This window comes from Scyliorhinus torazame, chromosome 22, assembly GCF_047496885.1.
Source record: "Scyliorhinus torazame isolate Kashiwa2021f chromosome 22, sScyTor2.1, whole genome shotgun sequence".
Classification (NCBI taxonomy): Eukaryota; Metazoa; Chordata; class Chondrichthyes; order Carcharhiniformes; family Scyliorhinidae; genus Scyliorhinus; species Scyliorhinus torazame.
Window position 1 is genome coordinate 77,751,169 of NC_092728.1, and position 14,190 is coordinate 77,765,358.

General features: G+C 41.5%; 1 protein-coding gene across 12 annotated transcripts in view; it reads right to left on the reverse strand.

Annotated features, from left to right (window-relative positions):
• strbp (spermatid perinuclear RNA binding protein) overlaps window positions 1-14,190 on the reverse strand; it is a 276,353-nt gene that overhangs the window by 181,606 nt on the left and 80,557 nt on the right. For 10 of the 12 annotated variants that reach the window (XM_072488411.1, XM_072488410.1, XM_072488409.1 and 7 more), the window contains one exon: window positions 4,256-4,340. The exons of the other annotated variants lie outside the window; for them this stretch is intronic. The gene's annotated coding sequence lies outside the window, so the exon portion shown is untranslated. The remainder of the gene's footprint in view (window positions 1-4,255; window positions 4,341-14,190) is intronic. 12 annotated transcript variants of the gene reach the window in all.

A 14,190-nucleotide genomic window follows, 5' to 3' on the forward strand; every position in this document is an offset into this window, starting at 1 on the left:
ATTTAAACTGCATGATCCATAAACAATTTCACCGTTTCAGATTATGATTGTGACCCCCAGTGACTGCAAGAGCAGATCAACTCATTTTTGCTGCCACAGCAAATAAATGAAGTCAACCTAACTGTGCTAGTCTCTGCTAATTAATAGTGACATTTTGTGCTGCAGGAATGTGTAAAAATCCAAGCTCAGTTATTCAGATTTAAGCTGCATGCACAATATTAAAATTCAGTATTCTCAACAGGAATCCAATCTGCTGAGCACATGATGACATTTTCCATTTTCTCTTCCCATCACTAAATTAAAAAGACTACAAATCTATTTTAAGAAATCCAATGATAAAGTACTAATTACATAGCTTTTTCATATAAAAACTCAACAGTGATGGCAGTGTATCAATATTGTACTAAATTACCATACATTGCCTTGCCACAATTTGGGAGAGAACATTGTATTATGATATTTTCACCTCCGGGTCCTGCCATGTAATACCCACAGATTAAAAAGCACTACTAGGTCAAATAGTAGTATTTGGCCTACTCCTCCTAATACAATCAGAAACACAAAAAGCCAGAGTCGCTACAGGTTAGGATCTCACATCTGAATCTGCTGGAGAGAGCTGCGCAGAGGAGTCCAGGGCAGAACAGATCAGTGGTAGCGTTAGTTCTGTACAGAGCCCCAGGGCCTCTGTAACAGCCTACAAAGAAGAAACTTAATTCGGGAGCAAAGCATTATAAAGATGATTTCTTGAGGTGTGGATTTGTCAATTGTGGCAATGCAAATAAAGATGCAAAGCTCATGTGTAATAGATGCAGGGAGGTGCTGGCAAACGAGGGGATCAGTTTCAGATTTTGAAAGAGAAGCAGTGGGTGAAAAATTCCCTTTGAGGTCGAGACCTCAGAGTCAGTTACTAGCTTACAGCTGACTCTAAATGAAAAGACTATTCTGCTGTACCCGACCTGTGACAGCACATTAAAATATGTCAAAAACTCATGAAGCTGTCAGCATTCTAGAATAGCATCGCCTCGGCATATCCAGTGCGGAGTAAAACAAGCATTTAGTTGCAATTGCTCTTCACGCCGGCCTACATGTGAGAGGTTGGATTTTCCGTCTTCACAAATTTGAAGACAGAACCTGATATGCGCATTGCCCTTTCCTGCTGTGAACCTGATTGGAGTGAGATCGTGAGGACCAAGTAGACTTCCCTTTTGGATTAAAGGTAAGTGAATGAATGCGGTGTGTATCGTGAAGGACGACTGGAGTGGGTCCTGGTTGGCAAAAGTGTGTTGCGGAAAAGAAGTTTGAAAAACACTCGTCTAAACTCAAATGGATGCAGGCCCAATCTGTCCAATCTTTCCACATAAGATAATCCCTTATCCCAGATATCAATTGAATAAACCTTCACTGAAATACTCCTAATGCATTTATATCCTTTCTTAAATAAGGAGACCAAAATTGTATACAGTACAATGCAGTCTCAACAACGCGCTATACGACTAGCAAAAGTTTCTACTCTTACCTTGCAATAACAACACCATTCCATTGGCCTTCCCTGCACTTGTTGTACCTGCATACCAGTTTTTTGTGATTCATGTACCAGGACACCCAGATCCCTTTGTACCTCAAGAGTTCTGCAATATTTTTCCATTCAAATAATATGCTGCTTTTTTATTCTTCCTGCCGACCAGCTCATATTTTCCCAAATTGTACTCCATCTGCCAATTTTTTACCCTCTCATTTGTCTTTTTGCAGACTCCTTTTGCCAGCGCCCAGGGGTTTCCCCAACGGCGTGGGGCTGCCCCACAATGGGAAACTCCATTGACCGGTCGGCGTAAAGGACAATCCCGCCGGCAGGTCAAAGCAAAAATGTGGCGTGGCGGGGCAGAGAATCCCTTATGTCCACTTTACATCTTACTTTCCTACCTATCATCAGCAAATTTAGCAACCATACATTCGGTCCCTTCACCCAAGTCATTGATATAAATAACAAATGCACTCATTTCATCACATCTTGCTAACCCAAAAAGACCCCAAGATCATATTTTGCATTGCAACCTTTGAGATGACACCTTGTCAAATGCCTTCTGGAAACCTAAGTACAGCACATCCACAGGTTCCCCGTTATCCATGTTTCTCGCTACTTCTTCAAAGAACTCCAATAAATTAATCAAATATGATTATCCTTTCTTAAAACTATGTTGACTCTGCCTAATTGTTCTGAGATTTAAGTGCGGCACCATAACATCCTTAAAAATAGAATGCAGCAATTTCTTTACGACAGATGGTGCACTAACTGGCCTGTAGTTTCAGCAGCACTGGTCATAAATTAGAAGCCAAGAAAGAGTTCCAAGCTACTCTTAAAATGAAAATGCTAATTCCTAACAATTTCAGCATGACACAGAAGCCCAATGTACTTCAAAATCCTTAGTCAAGGGAAATGCATAATAGAGTTAGTAGCAAGGACAGGGAGGTAGGATGGAGGTCAAATTGTCCATTGAACATTTCAGCACAGGAAGCCATTTTCAAGATTATTCAAAGAAGGTTCTACTTAACTCATTCTTCACACTCATTGACAACTTTAAATTAATAACCTTTCGTTATAAAACTTGCAAACCAGAGAAAATAGTTTTCGTCTATTCACTCTTAACAAAAATCACAATTTAAAAATTATATTGAATTTTCTCATAGATTTCAAAGTTTCCGTGAAAATGGACCCAGCATTAAATTACATTTAGCTTCTTACCGTCACAACGCAGTGCTGGAAAAGCTAAAATTTTACTTGGAAAAAAAAATCTCCTAAAACTAATTAAATGTTAAAACCATCATGCAGGAAGTTTCTTTCCTACATAGCCCTGCTCTTCAGTCTAAACATTCTGTTGGGCATTATGGAAACAGTGTGGAGTTTGCACTTCCTCCCCATGTCTGCGTGGGTTTCCTCCGAGTTCTCTGGTTTCCTACCACACTCCAAAGATGTGCAAGTTAGATGGATAGGCTATGCTAAATTGGCCTTTAGTGTCCAAAAGATTAGGTGGGTTTACAGGGTTACGGGGATAGGGTGGTGGTGTAGGCCTAGGTAGGGTGCTCTTTCCAAGGATTGGTGCAGACTCGATGAGCCAAGTGGCCTCCTTCTGCACTGTATGATTCCATGAATAACATTGTTATAGATCAGTCAATGTGAAACAAAGGCAATATTAGATTAAAACATCCCCTTTACGAAAACAGTGATGTCAGAGAGTGGGTGGAGCTGAGGTCAGGTCAGCCATTTTGCAGTTTTGTTTTGCAGTTTTTTTGAAAAAGAGCTGGTGTGTGCTGTGTGTTTCCAGAGAGCTGCAGGTTTTTAGTTTCAGTTTTAAAAACAGCTTGTGTGTGTCTGTGTTTTGCAGTGAGCTGTGATGTCTGCCATTAAAGACCATCTCTGGATCATTTGGGTGATTTAAACTCATAATAGTAAAATCTTTAACCTGATGTGATTTTGTTTAAAGGTGTTAAGTCCCTTGGAAGTTTGAAGGAACATTTTAAGGAACTATTTACTGCTGCAATATTTTCTGAGTTATCTTTGAAGTAAGGGGTGTTAAGAGATCCAATGTTTATTTAAGATGTTAAATTGAGTTCATGGACTAAACAGTGTTTTGTGTTTAAAAACCCACGTGTCCATAATTGTAATCCCACACCTAGGGAAAAAGCCATGTGCTAGGAAAAGCAACAAATCCATTAAAGGGAGAAGTTGGTTGAACTCCATGATACATTTTGGGGTTCTGTAAAGGCCTCGCCCGTAACACGGGCTACACTTCATTTTTTTGAATCGCATCAGGGTCAATTTGGATGTGGAGCAAGTGGCTGCAAAACTCGGATGAAAAGATGAAGAATAGTGCTGGAGTTGAGTGAATGGAGTACAGCAGTGCGAGGCAGGAGTTACAGTATTTTAAACTTAATTCTCTTGAAGCCTAACAGGTTTTAATGGTATATCAGTTTAACAGCACAAGAGCAAACTACGCATCAATCATTGGAGAGAATGGTTATTCTCTTCTCAAGTGCTCCAATCCATGTTTAAAATATTTACTGGACAATATTTAGGACTTCAGATCCCATTCCAGTGGAAAGAAACATTTGCCTCTGTTCAGTGTACATTTGCATACATTTTCTTCTCTAGATACCGGGTTATTTCTATTGATTTAATTCAATCAGGGCATCCTTAAAACAGTATTTGCACAATAACTTTTAGCATACTTGCACACATCAGAAATAGATCCTCAATTACCTTATGTGTACTTCAAATAAGCTTCACGAAAACAGGTATCCACATCATGTCATATCATCATAGGTCAATGCTTCTACCTGGTGTACTGTGGAGTAAATTTGGAATCGTGAAAACCAATGTAATATTTCAACCAACTATGGGTAGTCTGGTTATTAAAAATTTCCACTACTGATGTAAATCAAGCTGCTTTATACTGCATTTTTGACATTGGTGATAGCAAAATTGAAACATCAATATAGCAAAGCTCATTAAAAAAAGTTAATCACTTCTCAATTTCAAAACAAGCTCTGACAAATGTGCGGTTACATATACTTGCATCAATGTAATAGCACTTCAGTTTGAGAAATGATCAGTGCCAGTACAATAATGTACAATCAAGTTGGCATGAATGTGACTTCATAGTGCACTTCACTCAAATTGTGCATCAACACCACAATATGATCAGCTCTCCATTACTTTGTAATGAACACAGTGATTGACATTTAGAATAAAAATGTCAGCACCTGTGGCCAATGCACTTTTCTAAGGGTTTCATTTTAACGCGAAGAAAGTAAAAACATTACTTTCATATTCAGTGGGCTGAAAACAAAAGTAACTCAGTTGGACGTCTAACCAAAGAAGGCTGAAGGGCCTGTTCTGTGCTGTACTGTTCTATGTAATGATTAGAGAAGAAGAGTACAAAGGGTCAATCTGAGGCAGTATTGTCGCTCAAAGCAGTTTTTCTGAAAAATCAAATTAATCGAAGCACTCTCAACGGTAATGTATAATATGTCACGTGCAAAAAGCAATTCTGTAGCTGGCATTAGCTAAGATACCACAGCAAATTTAAACAAAAAGGTCTCTACGGTAAGCTAGCTAGCAGTTGTACACTGACCTTGTTTCATATTCTATTCCAAATACTGCCCAGGAACAACCAAGTAATTTCTATGATTCTAAACGACTAGTACTGGATTCTGCCATTCTGCTATTGAATACTGGTTCCATTACAATAGTGGTGCTGTGGCCTTTTTTCAAAAAACTGTCCGAGATGCTGACATCACAACTGCCCACCCTAACTCCCCTCGAGAAGGTGACCGTGAGCTGTCTCCCTGAACTGCTATAGTCCGTGATGCAGATACACCCACAATGCAGTTAGGTGGAGAGTTCTAGGATTTTGACCCAGCAACAGTGAGGAAATTGTGACATATTTCCAAGCCAGGAAGATTGTTATTTTGGGAGGAGGAGGAACTTGCAGGTGGTGATCACAGGTTTGGAAGCTGCTGTCAAAGGAAGCTTGGCAAGCTGCTAAAGTACATCTTGTAGATCAGTATTGTCAATTGCTTTCACTAATTGTGGCCAATCAGCCAAAGAGAATGCAGTGTTATGAATTTGGCTGATGCAGTTATCCCATGAGAAGCCATTTCCCTCACAGTATCTGTTTTATCCTGTACTGTCTGTCTAGTCTCTTGCTCTGCCTGATAGTCATCATTTCCTTCCTGCCTGTGGAGTCTGAGCCTGCAGCGTGACCACCTCTCTATACATGCTATCCATGATACGCTTCGCCTCGTGGATGTTCCATAGTGTCCCAGCCACGGCTCCAACTCCAAAACCTGATGCACACATGCTGGTCCTCGGAATTAGAAGCATTCCTGGTCTCCCACATGAATCAAGTGCAGACCATGGCTTGGAGCTCCTCTTGCCATGTCTTACCCCATTGAGTTAAATTAAATTAATCCTTTGATATCAAATAATATTAATTGGCATTAACGAATATTAACTAGGGCCCTTCTTCTCTGCCCCTTGTTATTATAGAATATGCAATTGAATATATAACCGCACTCACCTAATCAGCTGTTTTGCTTTCCGTAGGAGACATAAACTTGTAGTACGCTTTGAGTCTTTCCAGCCACGTGGTTCTGCTCCCAGATTCACTTTTTCTTTACTCCTTTATCCTCCCAGCTTCGTTCCCTAACTGCTATATTGTTCTGCTATTTACAGATTAGTTATTTATAGACGGTCCCTAATGTTAGTTACTCACCAACCAATCAGTATAATGCTTTCCTGTGACGTCAGTCTTAAACTTTTTTCAAACTCAAGAGCACTGCCTGAACAGCTCCCGAGCTTCAAGAATGCCCCGATCCTTGCACTATATTTATCCTCCTCCAGGGTACCAGCTGTCCCTCTCAGATCCAGCTTCTCTCAGCCCGCGAAGGAATCAGAATGAATCTTATACTCCTCTAGCCTCCCTGAACTGCTACAGTCCATGATGCAGATACACCCACAATGCTGTTAAGTGGAGAGTTCTAGGATTTTGACCCAGCAATAGTGAAGAAATTGTGACATATTTCCAAGCCAGGAAGGTTGTTATTTTGGGAGGAGGAGGAACTTGCAGATGGTGATCACAGGTTTGGAAGCTGCTGTCAAAGGAAGCTTGGCAAGCTGCTAAAGTACATCTTGTAGATCAGCATTGTCAACTGCTTTCACTAATTGTGGCAAATCAGCCAAAGACAATGCCGTGTCATGTTAAAGTTAAAAATTGACTTGCTCCTATATCCCTTAAGATCTTAATCTCTTTACCTACTTCACCTTGTACACACGAGTAAACCTCACCCTCACAGATAAAATCCATTAAAGGTTCTGGTACCTGCTTATCCATCAACTTCTGAACTGGCTGTACACTCTGTTGCACCTCTTCCACTTAATGTTCTTTTCTCCCACTTTAATAAACCCCACTGGCTTATCCTGTTTTACCGAGTTTGTCTTCCCAGTACTTGATAACACTGTGACTTTACATCTCCAACTTTATTACAATGAAAGCACTGTTTTCTTATCTTTTTTCCACTATCATGGGTTTCCTTTTTACTCTGAGGCACACTCTCCATAACATCTAAACCTCCTTTGCATTGACCACCTTTGAATTTCTCATTTCCCCAGTTTCTATCCTTCACAGATAGAAATTGATTTTGAAAACCAAACTTTGCTTTTTGAAGCAATTCAAAATCATCGGCCATTTCCGCCACCTGTCTAGCAGTTTGACCTCTTTGTTCTTCCACACGAGTTCTCACAACTACGGAAATCATTAAATTCCTCCAAAATAATTATTTTTCAAGAGTCATACGTTTGGAATATTTTTAATGCTCTTATCAACCTAGCAGAATTATTTTATTTAATTCTTTTGAATTCTATAGATGTCTGACCCAGTTCTTTCCTTAGATTTTCAAACTTTTGCCTCTAGGCTCTGGCACTAGTTCATGTGAACTTAATATGGTTTTCTCACCTCATCACAATCCCTAGATACCTCCTCTGATAGTGATGCAAATGCTTCACTAGCTATACAGTGACAACAATTCTCGGCAATGCTTGAAAATATTTAAACATAGCCCTAAGCTTTTGACGAGGATCTATTTCTTCTTCCTCTAGACCTTCCTCAGCTTTTGCCTTTAGCTCCAACCAATGGTCTCCTTGCAGTACCAGTTTCCCAAATTCAAATTATCTCTTTCCTACCCCTTTCTTCCTTTGTTGATCATTCAATTTCTACCTCAACCTTCCTCCTTTCCATTTCCTTTTGAAAATGCCTCTTTTTGTTTTCTTCTGCCATTGCTAATCTCTCCTTTTCCTTTGCTTCCATTTCCAATTTATTCACCGCTATTTGTAATTGAATTCCAGCAAAATTCCTTTTTTTTTTAAATATTGGTTTCAAAAATTTTCAATTCAACACATACAAAACAATCCAACAGAATATATACAAATTATTACATTTTAAAAAAAATCATATCCCAAATCCATCCCCCTCCCGCCCAAGACCCAACCCCTCCAATACACCCCCCACCCCCTCCTAGTTGCTGGCCATGACCAAGTCCTCAAAGAAGGTGATGAACGGCTTCCACCTGGAACAGAATCTTCCTCTGACCCATTAATGGCATTTTCTAATTTCAGAAACTCTGACAAGTCCCCCAACCACACTGAGGCCTTTGGTGCCACCAGGGACCTCCAACAAGCAGGATTCGGTACCGGTCAATCAGATAGGCGAAGACCAGGACATCAGCCTTCTTCCCCTCCAGAAGAGCCGGCGAGTCCGACACCCCAAAGATTGCCACCAATGGGCACGCTTCCAGCCTGATCCCCACAATCACCAACATAGTCTCGAAGCAGCTTAGAGCAGGACCGGAACATGTGAGAAATGTTGCTGGACCCCTTAGATTTGGCTCACACCTGTCCTCTATTCCAATGAACCCATTCGTGCGCGCTCTCGTTAAGTGCGCCCTGTGAATTATTTGAACTGCATCAGGCTCAGCCTGGCATAAGATGAGGTGGAATTCACCCTGTGCAAGACCTCACTCCACACCCCTCCCTCCAGCCGCAGCTCTTCCACAAGCTTCCCCTTTACTTCTTCAAATGGTACTAGACCGTCTCCAACAACGACCTATATATATATACTATATATATATATATAATATATATATATATATATATATATATATATACACACACGCACACTGGATACGTTCCCTTCCCCTACTCATCTAAAGATAAGTGTCAATCCCATTAGCTGAGGGAATGAAGACAGTTTCTTACGAGCAAAGTTTCACACCTGCATATACCTAAACGGACTTTTCTCCACGATCTCCTCCAGCCCTGTAAATCTACCCTCCACAAAGATTCCTGAACCTCTCGCTTCCCTCTTCCAAATCTTATACATCGCATCCAGCCTGGATGTCACAAATTCATGGTTCTCACAGATCGGTAGCATGGCTAGCACTGTTGCTTCACAGCGCAAGGGTCCCAGGTTCGATTCCCAGCTTGGGTCACCGTCTGTGCGGAGTCTGCACGTTCTCCCAGTGTCTGCGTGGGTTTCCTCCAGGTTCTCCGGTTTCCTACCACAAGTCCCGAAAGACGTGCTTGTTAGACGAGTTGAACATTTTGAATTCTCCCTCAGTGTACCCGAACAGGCGCCGGAGTGTGTCGACTAGGGGCTTTTCACAGTAACTTCATTGCAGTGATAATGTAAGCCGACTTGTGACAATAATAAAAGATTATTAATTCGCCCCAAATTCTTTGGGATGCCACCACCACCGAGCTCGTAGAGAACCTGGTCGGGTCGAACGGAAGAATTCTAGCTAATTCTAATGATTCAGGTTGTGTCTCTGGCAAATTTGAATATTAATAATAATAAAAATTATTGAGCTATGGCTTGCATTATCCCTACCTTCCTCACCCCTTGAGGTAAAGTTAACTGCAGCTTCTCCGCCAAACCCAAAAGTTTTGCTTTAGTCGCCTTTTGTAAACCGCCCCAAGTAATCACTTCCACACCGAGGAAAAGTTTTGCAACTGAAAGAGCCATCTTCGGTCACTCCCTATTTAAATTTCAAAAGCTGAAAGAATGCAATTTTTCACACATTCACAAGAAAAGAAACATACAGCTCTCAATCTGTCTTAAAATCAACATGATATTACTTGAGTAATCATTGCTTTACAACACAGATTTTGCTTGTTAGAACCCCGTCAGACTTTGGCCGAGTGTCTTCAAAACGTTGGTTCCCGTGTCATGTTTCAGCTTCTTCCTTATCCTCAAACAAGACTTCTCTGCTATAAATATTGTTATTATTTTTCTAACTATGCTACTGTGAAAGAATTGTGGACTCAGTGTCAGACAGATCAGACTTTAACTCGCCAAAGCTTTTCCAAAATGTCTCAGCATCCCTTAGCTCAACCCAGCAATGACATCCTCTCCGCAGGCAGCAAAGAAACTTAACTCTCCAGGCTGAAAGCACATTAACTCTCTAGGGACCATGCACAGTCAAAACACAAGTGCATCCCGTAACAGCCTCCCCGAACAGGCGCCGGAATGTGGCGACTAGGGGCTTTTCACAGTAACTTCATTTGAAGCCTACTTGTGACAATAAGCGATTTGCATTAACAAAGAATGAAAACCACATTCCCCTGGTCAATTTCACCTTCCCGCTCCTGAAAGCTCCCAGGCACTGCAAAATAAATCATTTTTTAAAATATGACCACTGCCGTCAAACGTACCCCAAACTTTTAACCCTTAAATTGCCCAATATATAGGTGCCAATATTCCTAAAATCCTCCATTCGTCACAAGAACCCTGTCAACCAGAGTGATAGAGGGGAGAATATTGGAAGCAACATTGATTTTTTTTAAAATTCCACATTCAGAAGGGAACATGAACAACACTGAAAGTGTGATCAATGTACTGATAAAAGGATTATGGAAGGGGGCCAAAATAAGACTTGAACAAAGCATGTTCCAGATACTCCATAAAGAGACAGGCAAAACTGGGACCCAAACTGGTCAATCACGTTTTTGGAAAGGATTAGGTTGATTAGAATATAAAAGCACAATATTACGGATGCTGGAAATCTGAAATAAAAACAGAAAATACTCAAAAGCAGCATCTTTGGAGAGAGAAATAGAGTTCATGTTTCGTGTTCATATGACCCTTCTGAAGGAAGTCATACGGACTTGAAAAGTTAACTGTTTTTTTTTAAACATATATTTTATTGAAAATTTTTGGTCAACCAACACAGTACATTGTGCATCCTTTACGCAATATTATAAGAGCACAAATAACAATGACCTATTTTATAAACAGAAAATGAATAAATAATAAATAACAAAAATGAAAACTAACCCTCATTGGCAACTGCCTTATCACAAGTAACACTCTCCAAAAATATAATTTAACAGTCCAATATATAATTATCTGTAGCAACGACCTATACATATTATACAGTATATATTAACAACCCTGAGAGTCCTTCTGGTTCCTCCTCCCCCCCCCCGCCCCCCCCCCCCCCCCCCCCCCCCCCCCGATCCTGGGCTGCTGCTGCTGCCTTCTTTTTCCCATTCCATCTATCTTTCTGCGAGGTATTCGACGAACGGTTGCCACCGCCTGGTGAACCGTTGAGCCGACCCCCTTAGGACGAACTTAATCCGCTCTAGCTTTATAAACCCTGCCATGTCATTTATCCAGGTCTCCACCCCCGGGGGCTTGGCTTCCTTCCACATCAACAGTATCCTGCGCCGGGCTACTAGGGACGCAAAGGCCAAAACATCGGCCTCTCTCGCCTCCTGCACTCCCGGCTCTTGTGCAACCCCAAATATAGCCAACCCCCAGCTTGGTTCCACCCGGACCCCCACTACTTTTGAAAGCACCTTTGTCACCCCCATCCAAAACCCCTGTAGTGCCGGGCATGACCAAAACATATGGGTATGATTCGCTGGGCTTCTCGAGCACCTCGCACACCTATCCACCACCCCAAAAAATTTACTGAGCCGTGCTCCAGTCATATGCGCCCTGTGTAATACCTTAAACTGAATCAGGCTTAGCCTGGCACACGAGGACGACGAGTTTACCCTGCTTAGGGCATCTGCCCACAGCCCCTCCTCGATCTCCTCCCCCAGCTCTTCTTCCCATTTCCCTTTTAGTTCATCTACCATAGTCTCCCCTTCGTCCCTCATTTCCCTATATATATCTGACACCTTACCATCCCCCACCCATGTCTTTGAGATCACTCTGTCCTGCACCTCTTGTGTCGGGAGCTGCGGGAATTCCCTCACCTGTTGCCTCGCAAATGCCCTCAGTTGCATATACCTGAATGCATTCCCTTGGGGCAACCCATATTTCTCGGTCAGCGCTCCCAGACTCGCGAACTTCCCATCCACAAACAGATAAAGTTAACTGTTTCTATCTCCACAGATGCTGCCAGGCTTGCTGAGCCTTTCCAGCATTTTCTGTCTTTATTAAGATATTGCTGAGTTGTCTGGTTTCTGGCGAGCTAGAAGCTGATGGGTCACTTGCTCGGTGAAACGAGAACATCTGTTACCTTTTCTGTTCCTGTTCTCTCTGGAAGGCTCCAAGTTACAACACTTAGAACTGCTGAGCTGCTTTGTGAAACACTGTGAAAGTTGACCAGCCTTCAAGAGATCAGCAGTCTGATTGCTCAATATTTCTTGGGGAACCTAGTGTTAAGGTCGGGAGGTGAAAGATAAAATATATATATATTCATCAGCTGGACTATTTTATAAAGTCATTTTTTTCTGTGCTGTTAAAAATGAAAAATTGCTGAGCTAACAAAATGTCTCCCAATGGTCACCTGATGCCTTGCAGCACTTTCAAAGTAATAATGGCCACAGGGAAGCTGAGTCTGGTCCAGCTAACTTCAAACTAAGGAAAACCTTTGCAGGTGTAAATCGCTCAATGATATTAATGGCTGAAGCATTAACCATTCTGACACAATGGTTTCAACAAGAGAGATCGCCTGTTTGCTGACTCAAAACCAGTGTCTCTTAGAACAAAGGAATCCTGACTCCAATTAAACCCCTCAGGATTCCAGCCATGGGAATACACCGCCACGTCCACCATCGAGGTGGTATGTCACATGACCTCTACCAAACTGAATTGTGATATCCCATGGAATTGAATTTGAGCAGTTACTGTTTTGAGCCACAAACGTGAACAGAATTCCAAGCAAACAGCTTGTATTCTCCACCATCAGGCTAGCAGCAGAAACTCAGATCCTCATCAAACCTGCCAATTGCTCGAACCTTTGAATTCAGGCCTCCAGATTTATTTGCCCTGCATGTTTTCTCGCATGGTGGGAATCTCATTCTGAGAAGACGGAACATTCCACAATACGCCAACCTCTTCTCGGAAGGAACATTTCAGTTGACTTCGGATTCTGGACACATGTAAAACCCATACTTGTATTTTATTGTGGTTGTGCCCTGAACCCTGTTCCTTTGTCCTTATCCCTCATTTATTGTCAGATGGATGTACCTTTAAGAAATGAGTGTTTATCAAACAGCTGCAGTGATGTCAGAGTGTGGGTGGAGCTGGGCTGTCTGGCAGCTTTTACTTTCGTTTGAGCTGGCAGCTCAGTGTGTGTTTAGTTTCGTTTTCAGAGTTGGAGCTGCATCCAGCCAAACAAGGTGCAATTTTGATCTCTCTCTGCAGGAAAAGAATGTCTTCAGATCATTTGCTAATTTAAAAATGATAACTGCTCTCAGTGAAAAATTTAAATCTGCTGTCTTTGTTAAAGAGGGTATTTGTCTTATGGATGTTGCTAGGAAAGATTAAGGGTTACTTATAGAGTACTGTATTCTTTGGGGGGAGTATTTGAGTTGATAGTTGCTAAGATGTTTACTGTGTGTTTATAAAATGTTAACTGGATTTATAGAATAAACATTGTTTTGTTTTAAAAGTACTTTAGATCTCTGTTGCATCACACCTGTAGAGTGGGCCTTTGTGCTCCCCATAACCAAAATCTATTAAAAGTTGTGGGTCAGATGAACTCCATGATACACTTTGGGGTTCTCTAAACCCTGGCCCATAATAATTGTATGAATATAAAAGGGGGTTGACGTTGTGAAAATAAACTCTTGTTTTCATGTTCCCTTGAGTTTGCTGTGCAAGTGATTTCAATAGAGGATTGGAACATTTCCAAATTAAGGGTTGGCAAAAATAAACCACCATTTATAAGCGACGAAATCAGAATTTTTTTTTAAACACCTGTCTGCGGATGGGTAGAGAGCAGGGATATTGGGGTTGTTTTAATTGACCCCCCCCCCCCAAACGGCACAGAGCATACAGACTGAAGTATTTGGTTTTGTTTAGTTGGTAGTTTCGCAAAATAATCAAGGTGCCCGAGTGACAGAGTGTTGTATGGCTGCCAATGAGTTATGTACAATTTTGGCAAGCTGGGTTAATGCAGCAACATCCAATTGTCTTCAGTCCTCCAATTAGTAGATCTGTTGAAATGAGGGAATGAAAGGGACGGGGTACTATTGGCATACAAGGAGAGATTATGGGCGATTGGCCATGAACCAGTAGTCTATTAAATGTCTGGACAATATTAAGAAATGTCAGGCGACAAAGCGCGAGCAGAGTCAGAATGCAGAAGCCAAATCGCAGAGATTTAGCGATTCTTTTCCCT